The following is a 10,110-nucleotide window of genomic DNA, read 5'->3' as shown; positions in this document are numbered from 1 at the left end:
AAAGTATTTCTTTTAAACATGTCAACGCGTTCGCGAACCATGTTTCTCAAACACAAGCGCCTCCCAAATATCCTGCGCAGGGTAAGCAGATCAAGGTAAGCAGATCACGAACTTCAAAACAGTTTTGAAGGATTGGACTTTCCAGAATTTTTCCGCCCTCTCTTCTGCCACCGTTCGCCGAAGGGAAGATGCGGGGAAGGGTACGAAGGGCGCGGGCGCGTGGACAAAAGACATGCGCCATCCACTAGCACACCCGGCGATAACCAGTTCTTTTGGTTCCTCTGGCACCCTCCCACGCTAAGCTAAAGTGAGCGCGCTGTCGCGAATGTCTAGTACGCTGCGTCGCCACGACCGCCAGTGGCGCTAACAGCCAACATCGTGACCTCGGCGGAGTTCGGTTGCCTGCAATATAATATTACTGCTGCTAAGAGGTCGGTAATAATTCTATAAAAAATGATCGTAAATTTTAACATAGGACTCACAAGCCGCCGTCGGTTTTTTTTTTTTAAATCTCGTGTCAATGTTTCACGCTCGATTTTCACAAGAATGTGTAGCCGTGTCATAGCCATCGCAAACCGACTTGAGACCAAGCCAAAGTCGCTTGTTCGCAATCCCGGATGTGCGGGCACCAGCGCGGTGCGGCCGTTCTCACTGTTCTGTGCAAATTTACAGCTTTGCTCGTACTGTTGGCGATTTATGTGCCGTGTGCGAATCTTTTCAAGGGGCATTGAAGGTCAGACTTTGCAGTGCAGCTGGCGATACATCGAATTTATTGAAGGAAAAGCCATCGTACGCGCTCTTCTACCACCGGTGAACATCCTGTGTGTGTCCGTGTTGTGTGTGCACGCTGCGATCATGCGGAGAAGCTTGCGGAGTGAGGTGTTACCCCTGTTAGCAACGCTTTGGAATCAGTCAAATTCACCCTTGCTGCGAGCCCCGCTGGGAGCGATGTTATTACACACAAGGTAAGTTCATTCTTTCCGAGCGCTCCTGTACACCCGCCCAATTTTTTGCTGGCGCCTGGCGTTGTGAAATCTCCCCCCCCCCGTACTGGAGACTGGTAATAAACCCCTTTCATAAATGCTCCCTCTGGCGGCGGGCTTTTCGTCAGTTTCGGTTTGCAAGGGTTTCTGGGATAGAAGTCGCCATGTTTCGGTCAGCCTTTTCGCAGTCGTAGTGGTAGCTTTCTGTCAGCGAAAGTCAAGCATATTAATCCTGGCATTATAACGTGATTTTTTATCAATTGGAAATCTTGTGCCTCGTCATGAGCGTCCCCGCGACGGGATGGATGGGCGATTTGACTCGCCTGCCGCCCCTGTCACCTCCGACCTCAGTCGCAAGGTGTCGGTCTCGGGCACACAGAAAAGCGCTGGACGCAGCTACAAGTTGCTACAAGTTGGTCACAGAAAGCTACGTCGTGGCGTCGACAGTATGTGCCAACTACGACAATGAAATGTGAGTAGCGTTTCGGGCCTGATTACAAGCGTTAAGGCAAGCAATGTGTTGTGTACGCCCCGTCGAACTATGGGTCATATTCAGTTGCGCGTACGTGCATTCTGAAAACATTTCGGTTCCGCTATCTCGTCGCCGTTTTATTACGCATCGCAGCCTTAGCCTGATTTTACAGTGTGTTCTACATGTTGATATTTACGGGTGAGAACGAAGTAAGCGAAGACAGGCGGTTGCTCTGTTCACTTTGGCGTAGCACTCCGGCGCCCGCCGCTGTTTAGCAGATCACAAATGAGCTTAAACACAGTTGAAAGTTGGGCGAGTTGGTGATACATTCCGGGTAAAAGTGCGAAGTCGACACGTAGGAAGGAACACAGAGGACGGCGCGCTTCTGGCAACTGGTGGAGCGCTATTAGCGCGCTACTGGCAACTTGCAACTAGAATCTACTAGCACCAGTTGCTAGTAGCGCGCCGTCCTGTGTGTTCCTTTCAACGTGTCGTTTTTCGCGCTTATACTCTCAAATGAGCACTGTTTCGCAAATGCAGTTGCGCCACTGGAGAATCGTGATTTGGGGTTGATCACCCCGGCTTATGGTGCAATCAATCCGCTGCGTGCCGCAACTGGTAGGGGCGATACTCCAGTGACGGATGCCCGTGCTTTTACGTGCTGCTGCCCACTGTTACAGGAAATAGTAGACTCCACTTGCTACAGAATTGCTGTGTATCTATTTACTTTGAATACTTTTTTCTAGAAAAATTCATAGGTACATAATGCGGCTTATGGTACTAGACTTTGTCCAGCAGTTAAATGTATGGCACTCCCTGCTGCAATGCAATGAGGGATGGAACGAGACCTTGCACCAGGTAACACAAATCTTGTTGGGTGACTCTTCTATGCTATCATAAGAGCCTAACACAACTATACGCTTTAAGAGACAAGCGTCACAAAAAAATGCAACTCAAAGGGAACAACGAACATAGTGTGGGTGACAGCAACAAGCGAAAAAAATTAGTACAGTGCTGCCAATGCCTTTTATCGTCGCTGCCGCTCGCTTGTGGGCTGTTTCTGACCAGCAAAAAGCAAGCCGTAGCGACGGCCCGTTACCTGCCACTGTCGCCACCCCCAGCAGTGTGTATAATTTTCTTCTTTTGTTGCCAATAATTCTTTGCAGAAATGGCAAGTTCCTGCTCAAGGCGCGGTGCTACCGGAGCCAAAAAAAAAAAAACAAAGCCTCCATACGTTGTGACTGCCACCGTGAATGAAGTCGGCCAGGTTCCTGTGAATGCCCTGCTGGCAAAGGACTTTGCAGCCACCTCCAAGCCGTTTTGAACGTGGTTGTCCTCCTTCAAAAGAAGGGGTACTACGAGGCCCCAGAACACCTTTCGTGTACCGATCAGCCGCAGTGATGGAGAAGGCCGAGGGGCGAAGCCATCAAAGGGTGCAGTGCGCAAGATTTGGACTGGCGGAGAGTCGGTGAAGGTGGCCAGGACATGCCTTTGTTGTCCCGTTTGGACCTAAGTAAGGCATCGGAGCGAAGTGTCGACCAGAAACGCAAGGCAATTACACAACTTGCAGACGGCCTGCGAGCCTTGGACGGAGAGACAGCTTTAGTGAAGGTGCTGGCAGCAGTAAATCATGCAGGAGTCTGCACTGCGAAATGCGGTGATGTGCTGGTCGGCTCTCCCTTGTCATACCAGCAACCACTTGTCCCCTTCGGCTTCGATGCGCTGCTGTGTGCCGAGTTGGAGGTGCCTGTCCAGTTCAAGCCGGGGGAGCGAGCCTGCTGATGGCCTGAGGCCATTCAACGGCAGCAACTGCTGGGCCATACCTGCCGGCCTTGGTGCACAAGGAGACATTCTAAAGGTTCGTTGTTTTTGGCTGGATGGCATGCCACCCCTGGAAAATATTTATTAGCGATCGCTCTTGCACGCCAACAGGCTGCCATGACCGCATTCATGTTTCTACGATGAAAATAATAATGTAGGTGGAGACTTTTGCCAGAAAAATTTGCACACTGTCTTATCTACCCTGGTAATATAAAGCCGTCTTTGACCTGTTTTTTCCCCCTGAAGTTGAAGGGTGAATCTATAGTCGCACTGGACCCATACTTCGGTTTATAAGGTAGTTATATCCAAACCATGGATTATGGGCATATCCCAATGCTTCACCTACATTGCCGTGTGGGGCTCCGTGTGGAACGTTTTGCTGATATGTGCAACGTGCATTGTAGGACGAAAGTGAGGGGCATATTCAGTTCAAGTTCAGCTAAGGACAGGAATATAATTTAAGCACTGTATGTCTTGTTTGTCACCACCTCTCTAATCTTCCTTTTCGTTCGTTAGCGCTGTAGTGTTGGGCATTGATTGGTGCAGCTGTTCCAGTCTGTAAAAAAAATCTGTGTGCATTAGGCAATAACCAAGGTAAAAAAAAATCTATGAACCAGAAACTGGTAACTTGTACACAAGCCCAAGGGCTATGACATGCTGCAGGTATTGTTTATGGTAGTGTGCTCTTTTTAATTGAATGTGAAATTCTGCTTGTTTCAGAAAATAACATCGACACCTTTTCAAGCACAAGCTTTGGAGAGAGACACCCGAAGGCAGCGAGACAGCAGTACCTGGCGTGAGGCAAGGTATTACCGTCTGACAGCATCCAACTTCGGCAACGTGCTTTTGCGGACTACCCAGTGGAACGACGGGGCACTTGGCCGGCTCACCTCGTCAAAGGATTTGTCGCACGTCCCTGCTGTTAGGTGAGTGTCATATTTTTGAAAAATCATGCAAACAATATTCTCCAAGATTTATTGGATAGAATGAATAGCACAGGCTAAAAAAATCAGGCAATGCAATGATCGGTTCAATCGAATGCAATGAATAGAGCGATCGGTTCGTTTTTTCAACACTATTGGTTCTCAAGACACTTGGGAGAGAGTTGTGCTTTATTTTACTTTAGCAGGTTGTAGTGGGGTCCCTGGGAGTGGGGGAAATGCAAACGGGCCAGGTATGCTTAAAAAAAAAAGTAATACTCTATGGCCAACATGAGGCCATTTCGAAAAGAGCTCGTTCCTCTTCTCAAACCAGCCCCGTAAAGCTGAGCACTAGACCCAAACCAGCCTCACAAGATTGTGTAACGTGATAAAAAAGTTTCGGGAAAGTAGCTAGGGAGTTGCCCTGCTCCACATGGTTTCTTTGATTACTTCTTCAATGCTTTAGACAAAAATTTATCATTAGGACAAAGCAGTCTTTGTAATGAACCAAACTTTTAATTTGCCTTCATAACCCCTTTAATTCCCAATTCACGTTTTTTTTTCCTTCTTATAACTTGTTACTAACACTAAAGTCGCATTTTCTGTAATAAGTAGATGGGGCACATTCTCTTCCGTGCACTCTTTGCAATAGAAAAGTGATAGCTCAGACAGCAGGTCTGAGGCAGCATCAGATAACAGGCTTCAAGGATAGGATTGATGATGAGGCAGGCTAATATGCATGCATGATTCACCTTTTGTATAGCATTATTTTGCCATTGGGCTTTATAAACTGAATGTCATTCACAAAAAATCCTCCATTTTACTTTTAAAATTAATAAACTAATTCTGAGCCATTTTTTTAGACACGGCATCACCAACGAGGGCAAGGCACTGCGACGCTACGAGGCTGTTTTGAAGCAAAGAGGCCGAAGCGTCCACCATCAGAGTGCAGGGCTGTTTGTTGACCCCCAGTGCCCCTGGCTCGGCGCATCTCCGGATGCTGTTGTTTTTGACCCACTGGAAGACCCACCGTTGGGGTGTGTTGAAATCAAGTGTCCCAACACCCTGAAGAATGCGGACGTGCCCAGGGCTGCTTTCTGCCAACAGTTGTGTTGTTTTTGACGCTAGTCGCCATCCACACCTGAAAGAAGACCACCTGTATTTTGCTCAGGTAGTTGGCCAGATGGGTGTGACGCAGTTGACGTGGGCCGATTTTGTCTTTTACGGGGAGAACTTCTTGGCGGTTCAAAGGATTAGGTTTGATGAGGAAGTCTGGCAGAGCATGAAGCGGCGACTCGACGTCTTTTATTTTGATACACTGCTGCCATATTTTGCACGGAAGCTGTCACACTAACGTATTGTTCCTCAAACAATCGAATGCCCTACTGTGGAAGCAATCATGAAGTGACCCTTGACCTCACTTGCCCTTTCAGTGTTCTTGCTTCTTTACGATGTCTTTAATTCTGCTTCGCACACAACGCTGTACTTCATCTGCATGTCCATTGTGTTGTAGAAATCTGGTGTCTGCAATAGCATTCTTTGAAAAGCGTAGTTCTACATGCAGACAGCTCTCTCGTGTATCAGATTGTCATTTTTTTTCAATGTGTTAACGCATGTTTCTGTCTACTGTTTTTTTCTTGGTGTGGCAGTGTTGGTCATCTTATCTGTGTGGTTTTGATTTGTATAGGGAGAACTTTGACGGTTCAAAGGATTAGGTTAGATGAGGAAGCCTGGCAGAACATAAAGCAACAACTAGATGCTTTTTATTTTTAAGCTGTTGCCATATTTTGCGAGGAACCAGTAGCACAAATGTATGTAAATGTTTCTCCGTTCCTCAAACAATCACAATTTGGAATTCCCTGCCTTGGTGTACAGTAAATTGCCCAACTGTGGAGGCGTTTATGAAACTACTCTATACGCAACTTTCCGTCTCACTATTCTTGCTTCAGGCCATTTTTAATGCTCCGTGCACACCACTATTTGGTTTGTGTTCTGTGTGCTTTAGAAATCTGGTGTCTAAAATAGCATGCTTTGAAAAACGTAGTTCTAAGCACAGGCTATTTTTCACGTCCATCAGATTGCCCTTTCTTGCGATGTGTAAATGCATACTTTTCTGTAGGTTTTTTTGTGGCAATGTTGGTCATCTTGCTGTGCTCCTCAAACCTCAAATAGTTGTTGGCCAAATTTTCTACACTGGTGCACAAAAATGTGTCGCTCATACCTTTACCTATAGGTATGCGCTTTTGTTTTATGTTTTCTTCCCTTTTTCTCTTTCCACAAACAGTTTTTTTAGTAAAGTATTGTAATTTGTTTTGGATTCCTTTTTTGTGCTTCTTGTTCTTTATGTATACAGTAAACTATAGCGCTCTTGTTACTGTCTATTTGTACTCCTGTCCTGCCTAAGGCCTGGCAGTCAGGCTGGCAGTATCAGTAAATGAGTCTTGCCTCGTGCAAATCCATCCTGTGACAATATAAAAGCATTCTTACAGTCGTGTCTTTATTTCATTCCAGTTCCTTCACTATTGGTGTCTGGAAGTTGCTCAGCAAAGTACAAACAACCCATATCTGGTTCACTATAGGACCAAGAGAAAGGGGAATAACCTTGTCAAAAATATGGAATGTTTTGATGCGCTGAATTCTCTTCTCTACATGAATACGCAAGGATGCAATGTCTGCCGTCTCGCGCACCTCTGCTTCGGTAAACTGCTCCTTGTTGAGAAATGGTGGGAGGTTAAGCCCAACGCCTTTCTTCTCCAGAAGATCCTTGATCTTGAAGCCCTTGTCCGCCATCACTGTGTCTCCATCCGTAAACTCTCGTTCTAGGAATCCACTTTTGATGACAAGCTCTCTGTCCGATGCAGACCCCATGTATAGGTCCGAGACGAAGCTTCTTCTTTGGTGGGGTTTTTTGGCGCAAGGGCATCTAAGGCCAAGAGCGCAATTGCTACGATGAGGTAAAAATGTGCTGATGAAATGAGTGCAAATGGTGCATAAAATTACTTCGGTGTAAAGGGCCGGATCCAAAAGATGAGTGAGGAGTGTGATGAGGCACGGAATGAGCTAACGGTGTATAGGGCCATGGCAAATAGAACCCTACGGATGAACAAGGTAATGAGGTGGACGAGAATGCTACTTTCTAAAACAAACCTGCTTTAAAAAACCGATATCCTCAAGGTATTCCAAAACTCTGCTGAACTCGAACACAGGAAAGTCTGATAAAAACATTGCAATGTGCCGTGGCATATTCTTACGGTACATTTCCGGGAAATAGTGTCTCCTTTCTGGTTCCATGGCCGAGCACTCAACCAAAACATGGAGGACTGAAAGACCCTCGCCACATCTGGCACAGTTTGGCGGCTGGTCACCAGTCAGGAGGTAGGAATGCGTGCCATGTGTGTGTCCTATTCGTAGTCTGCATCGCCAGACCTCAAAGGCCCTGTTTTTTTCCCTGGCAGCTGATCGGCCGATTCCGAGACGAAGCTAACCAGCCCGTTTGGTGAAATTGCTATTAGTCCTATGAATGTGTTTGTCGACTTATAGTTCGAATATGTTCCAGACTGGAGAACCAAAGAACTTGGCACTTCACACCTAACTTCTGTCGCATCAATAATTGCACGTGTACTTGAGTATTTCTTCTTGAAGGCTTCAGGCATTGTTGAGTCTACAACATCTCGTGGTGGCCACCAGGCATGCTCCGTCAGCCTAATGTAGAGCAGGTTAATCCAGGTTGAGAAAATTCTAGACACTGTGCTTGTAGAGATGTCGAAGATATGCACCATGTGCATGTGAAAAAACCCAGTTCGCAGCTTGACAAGCGTCAAAAAGAACTGGTTTTCGGTGGAAAGCTTGTGTCTGCGGCCTCTTCCTTCCGTATTTGGATGGTCCGAGGAGGTGCTGTCACTTTCTGCCCCTACGTATTCCAGCAGTTGCTTGAAATGGCCATAGCTGCGCTGTCCGGTGTAAAACTGCATCTTCTCGTCATCGTCGACAAAAAGCTCTACACAAAACTTTCTCATCTGCTTGCTAGCCTCCGACAACTTGCTCTCCAGCTCCCTGGTTGAAACAGCATGCGCATTTATGCGCTCTTGGTTCTTATGCAGGAGGCAGACAACTTGTTCTTTTGATCTTTCGAGGTCCCTCTCTGCCTTCCTGACACTTTCGTTTCTTTGGTTGAACACTTGCTGCAGGTCTTCATTTGCTTTCCTAAGCGTACCACTGGCATTTCTGAGTACCCCAACCTGGTTATGTAGCTCGGCAAGTTGTAAATTCTTTTCTGCCAGCTCTTGCTTCAATTTTGTCACGGCTGTTCTGCAAGCACAGCAACTTCTTTGCAGGCACAACACTGCTTTCTGCTGCAGTGCCTGAAAGTTCCAACCGGTCTTGGTCGGGCAACATACTGTCGGAGCAAGCAACATCTGTGCTGTCTTGTGGCATGTGCAGTGTCTGCAGGGGCTGTCGTTTGGGAGGAGGTCGGTGTACAACTTTCTTTAAAAATGGAAAAATTGATGGAACAGCATTTTCCCTTAAGTATCTTCGCCCACTTGCCACATTGGGGACAAAGTCGTTCTCTGTGAAGTGCCTTGAACACACCTTGGTTGTCCGCTCAATGCTGAAGTAGGTGCCAGGGTCTCGCTTGATGGCGATAATCCACTGTTTCAGAACCTTCTTGATTGCAGGGAATTTGTGAAACGTGACTTGGTGGAAAAGTTTTTAAAGATTAGGAAGGCGCAACTGTAACGGCCAGGCACACAGTAAAACATTTTCATAGCATAAGTGGTGACAGCAGATGAATATCGACAAGCAAGCAAATTTCATGCAAGCCGACGTTCACATTGTGCAACCCGATTGATTGATGCTGGGTTTAACGCGCCGAAGCAACGCAGGCGATGAGGCACGCCGGAGTGGAGGGCTCCGGATTAATTTGACCGCCTAGGGATCTTTAACGTGCGCCAAAATCTCGTACACACGGGCGTTTTTGCTTTACGGCCTCCATAAGAAAACGGGCCACCGCGGCCGGGAGTCGAACCCGCGTCCTCGTGCTCAGCAGCACAACGCCTTAGCCACTGAACTACCGCGGCGGGTTTTGGGCAGCCCAAAAGCCGCGTACACGAGGTAACAAACGACCCAGTATTTTCGACCGTCGACGAAGCTTACTGCACGCGCTATAACGTCGGTGGTGCACCGTGTCATGCGTGAATCAAAGCTACCACCAAACGACCGTCAGTGCCATTCATAAGCCGGAAACTGCCTCCTGTTTAAGAGCGCCAACGCGCGTAGCCTCCATGCGCACTTGCAAAACAAAGCGTGGTCCCACTACACGTTACTGTGGCGCTTATACTTTTACTAGCTTGTTGAAAGTAGCTAACAAAGTTCAACGTAACCCCACACAAATATTCACAGCGGAAATTACTACCCTAAATTTTGCATTGTAGCTTTTTGTTCGTACCACGACACTGTACACGCTTGCGTGCTGCACTTCAAACAGACCGGAGGTAAGTGGCGCTTCGGTTTAGTGCGTATCAAGGCACTGCAAAGCAGCGATGAGCAAGATTACAAGAAACTCCACTCCTGAAGATTTTTCAAGTGTCTCCGAGACGGGATTTGTCCGTACGGACATCGGAACAAGTATCCGTTCTACGTGCAGAGCATGCACGCGTGCACATTTCACGTTGACATCGTTGTTTGGTGGCTTACCTTTTTCCCGTTCTCGTCGCGGTAGCCGCGTTGGTGGCACAATGGTACGCAGCAGGTTTCCACCATTTTTCACGGGACAGAAACAGCGCTGACATCAAGTTAGCCGTGTAGAACAAAAGCAGACCGCTCTCCATCATAACAGTCGGACAGGAGTCGTCTGCTCGCGACCGAAACATGGCGGCACGGCCTAGTGCATCTGTTTGGCACCAGAGGCGCCTCT

At 47.4% G+C, this 10,110-nt stretch overlaps 1 pseudogene across 1 annotated transcript; it reads left to right on the top strand.

The window, feature by feature from the left end:
* Nucleotides 1-1,264: 1,264 nt before the first annotated feature.
* LOC144168010 (uncharacterized) lies at nucleotides 1,265-6,703 on the top strand (annotated as a pseudogene). The gene is made up of 4 exons (XR_013322151.1): nucleotides 1,265-1,455; nucleotides 2,622-3,313; nucleotides 3,997-4,202; nucleotides 5,060-6,703. The product of XR_013322151.1 is annotated as an uncharacterized LOC144168010 (transcript).
* The last annotated feature ends 3,407 nt before the right edge of the window (nucleotides 6,704-10,110 follow it).

This window comes from Haemaphysalis longicornis, unplaced genomic scaffold (assembly GCF_048455015.1).
Source record: "Haemaphysalis longicornis isolate Haplotype H1 unplaced genomic scaffold, Haemaphysalis longicornis Haplotype H1 scaffold_2, whole genome shotgun sequence".
NCBI classification, from domain to species: Eukaryota; Metazoa; Arthropoda; class Arachnida; order Ixodida; family Ixodidae; genus Haemaphysalis; species Haemaphysalis longicornis.
This window is presented reverse-complemented; position numbering and strand designations above follow the sequence as displayed.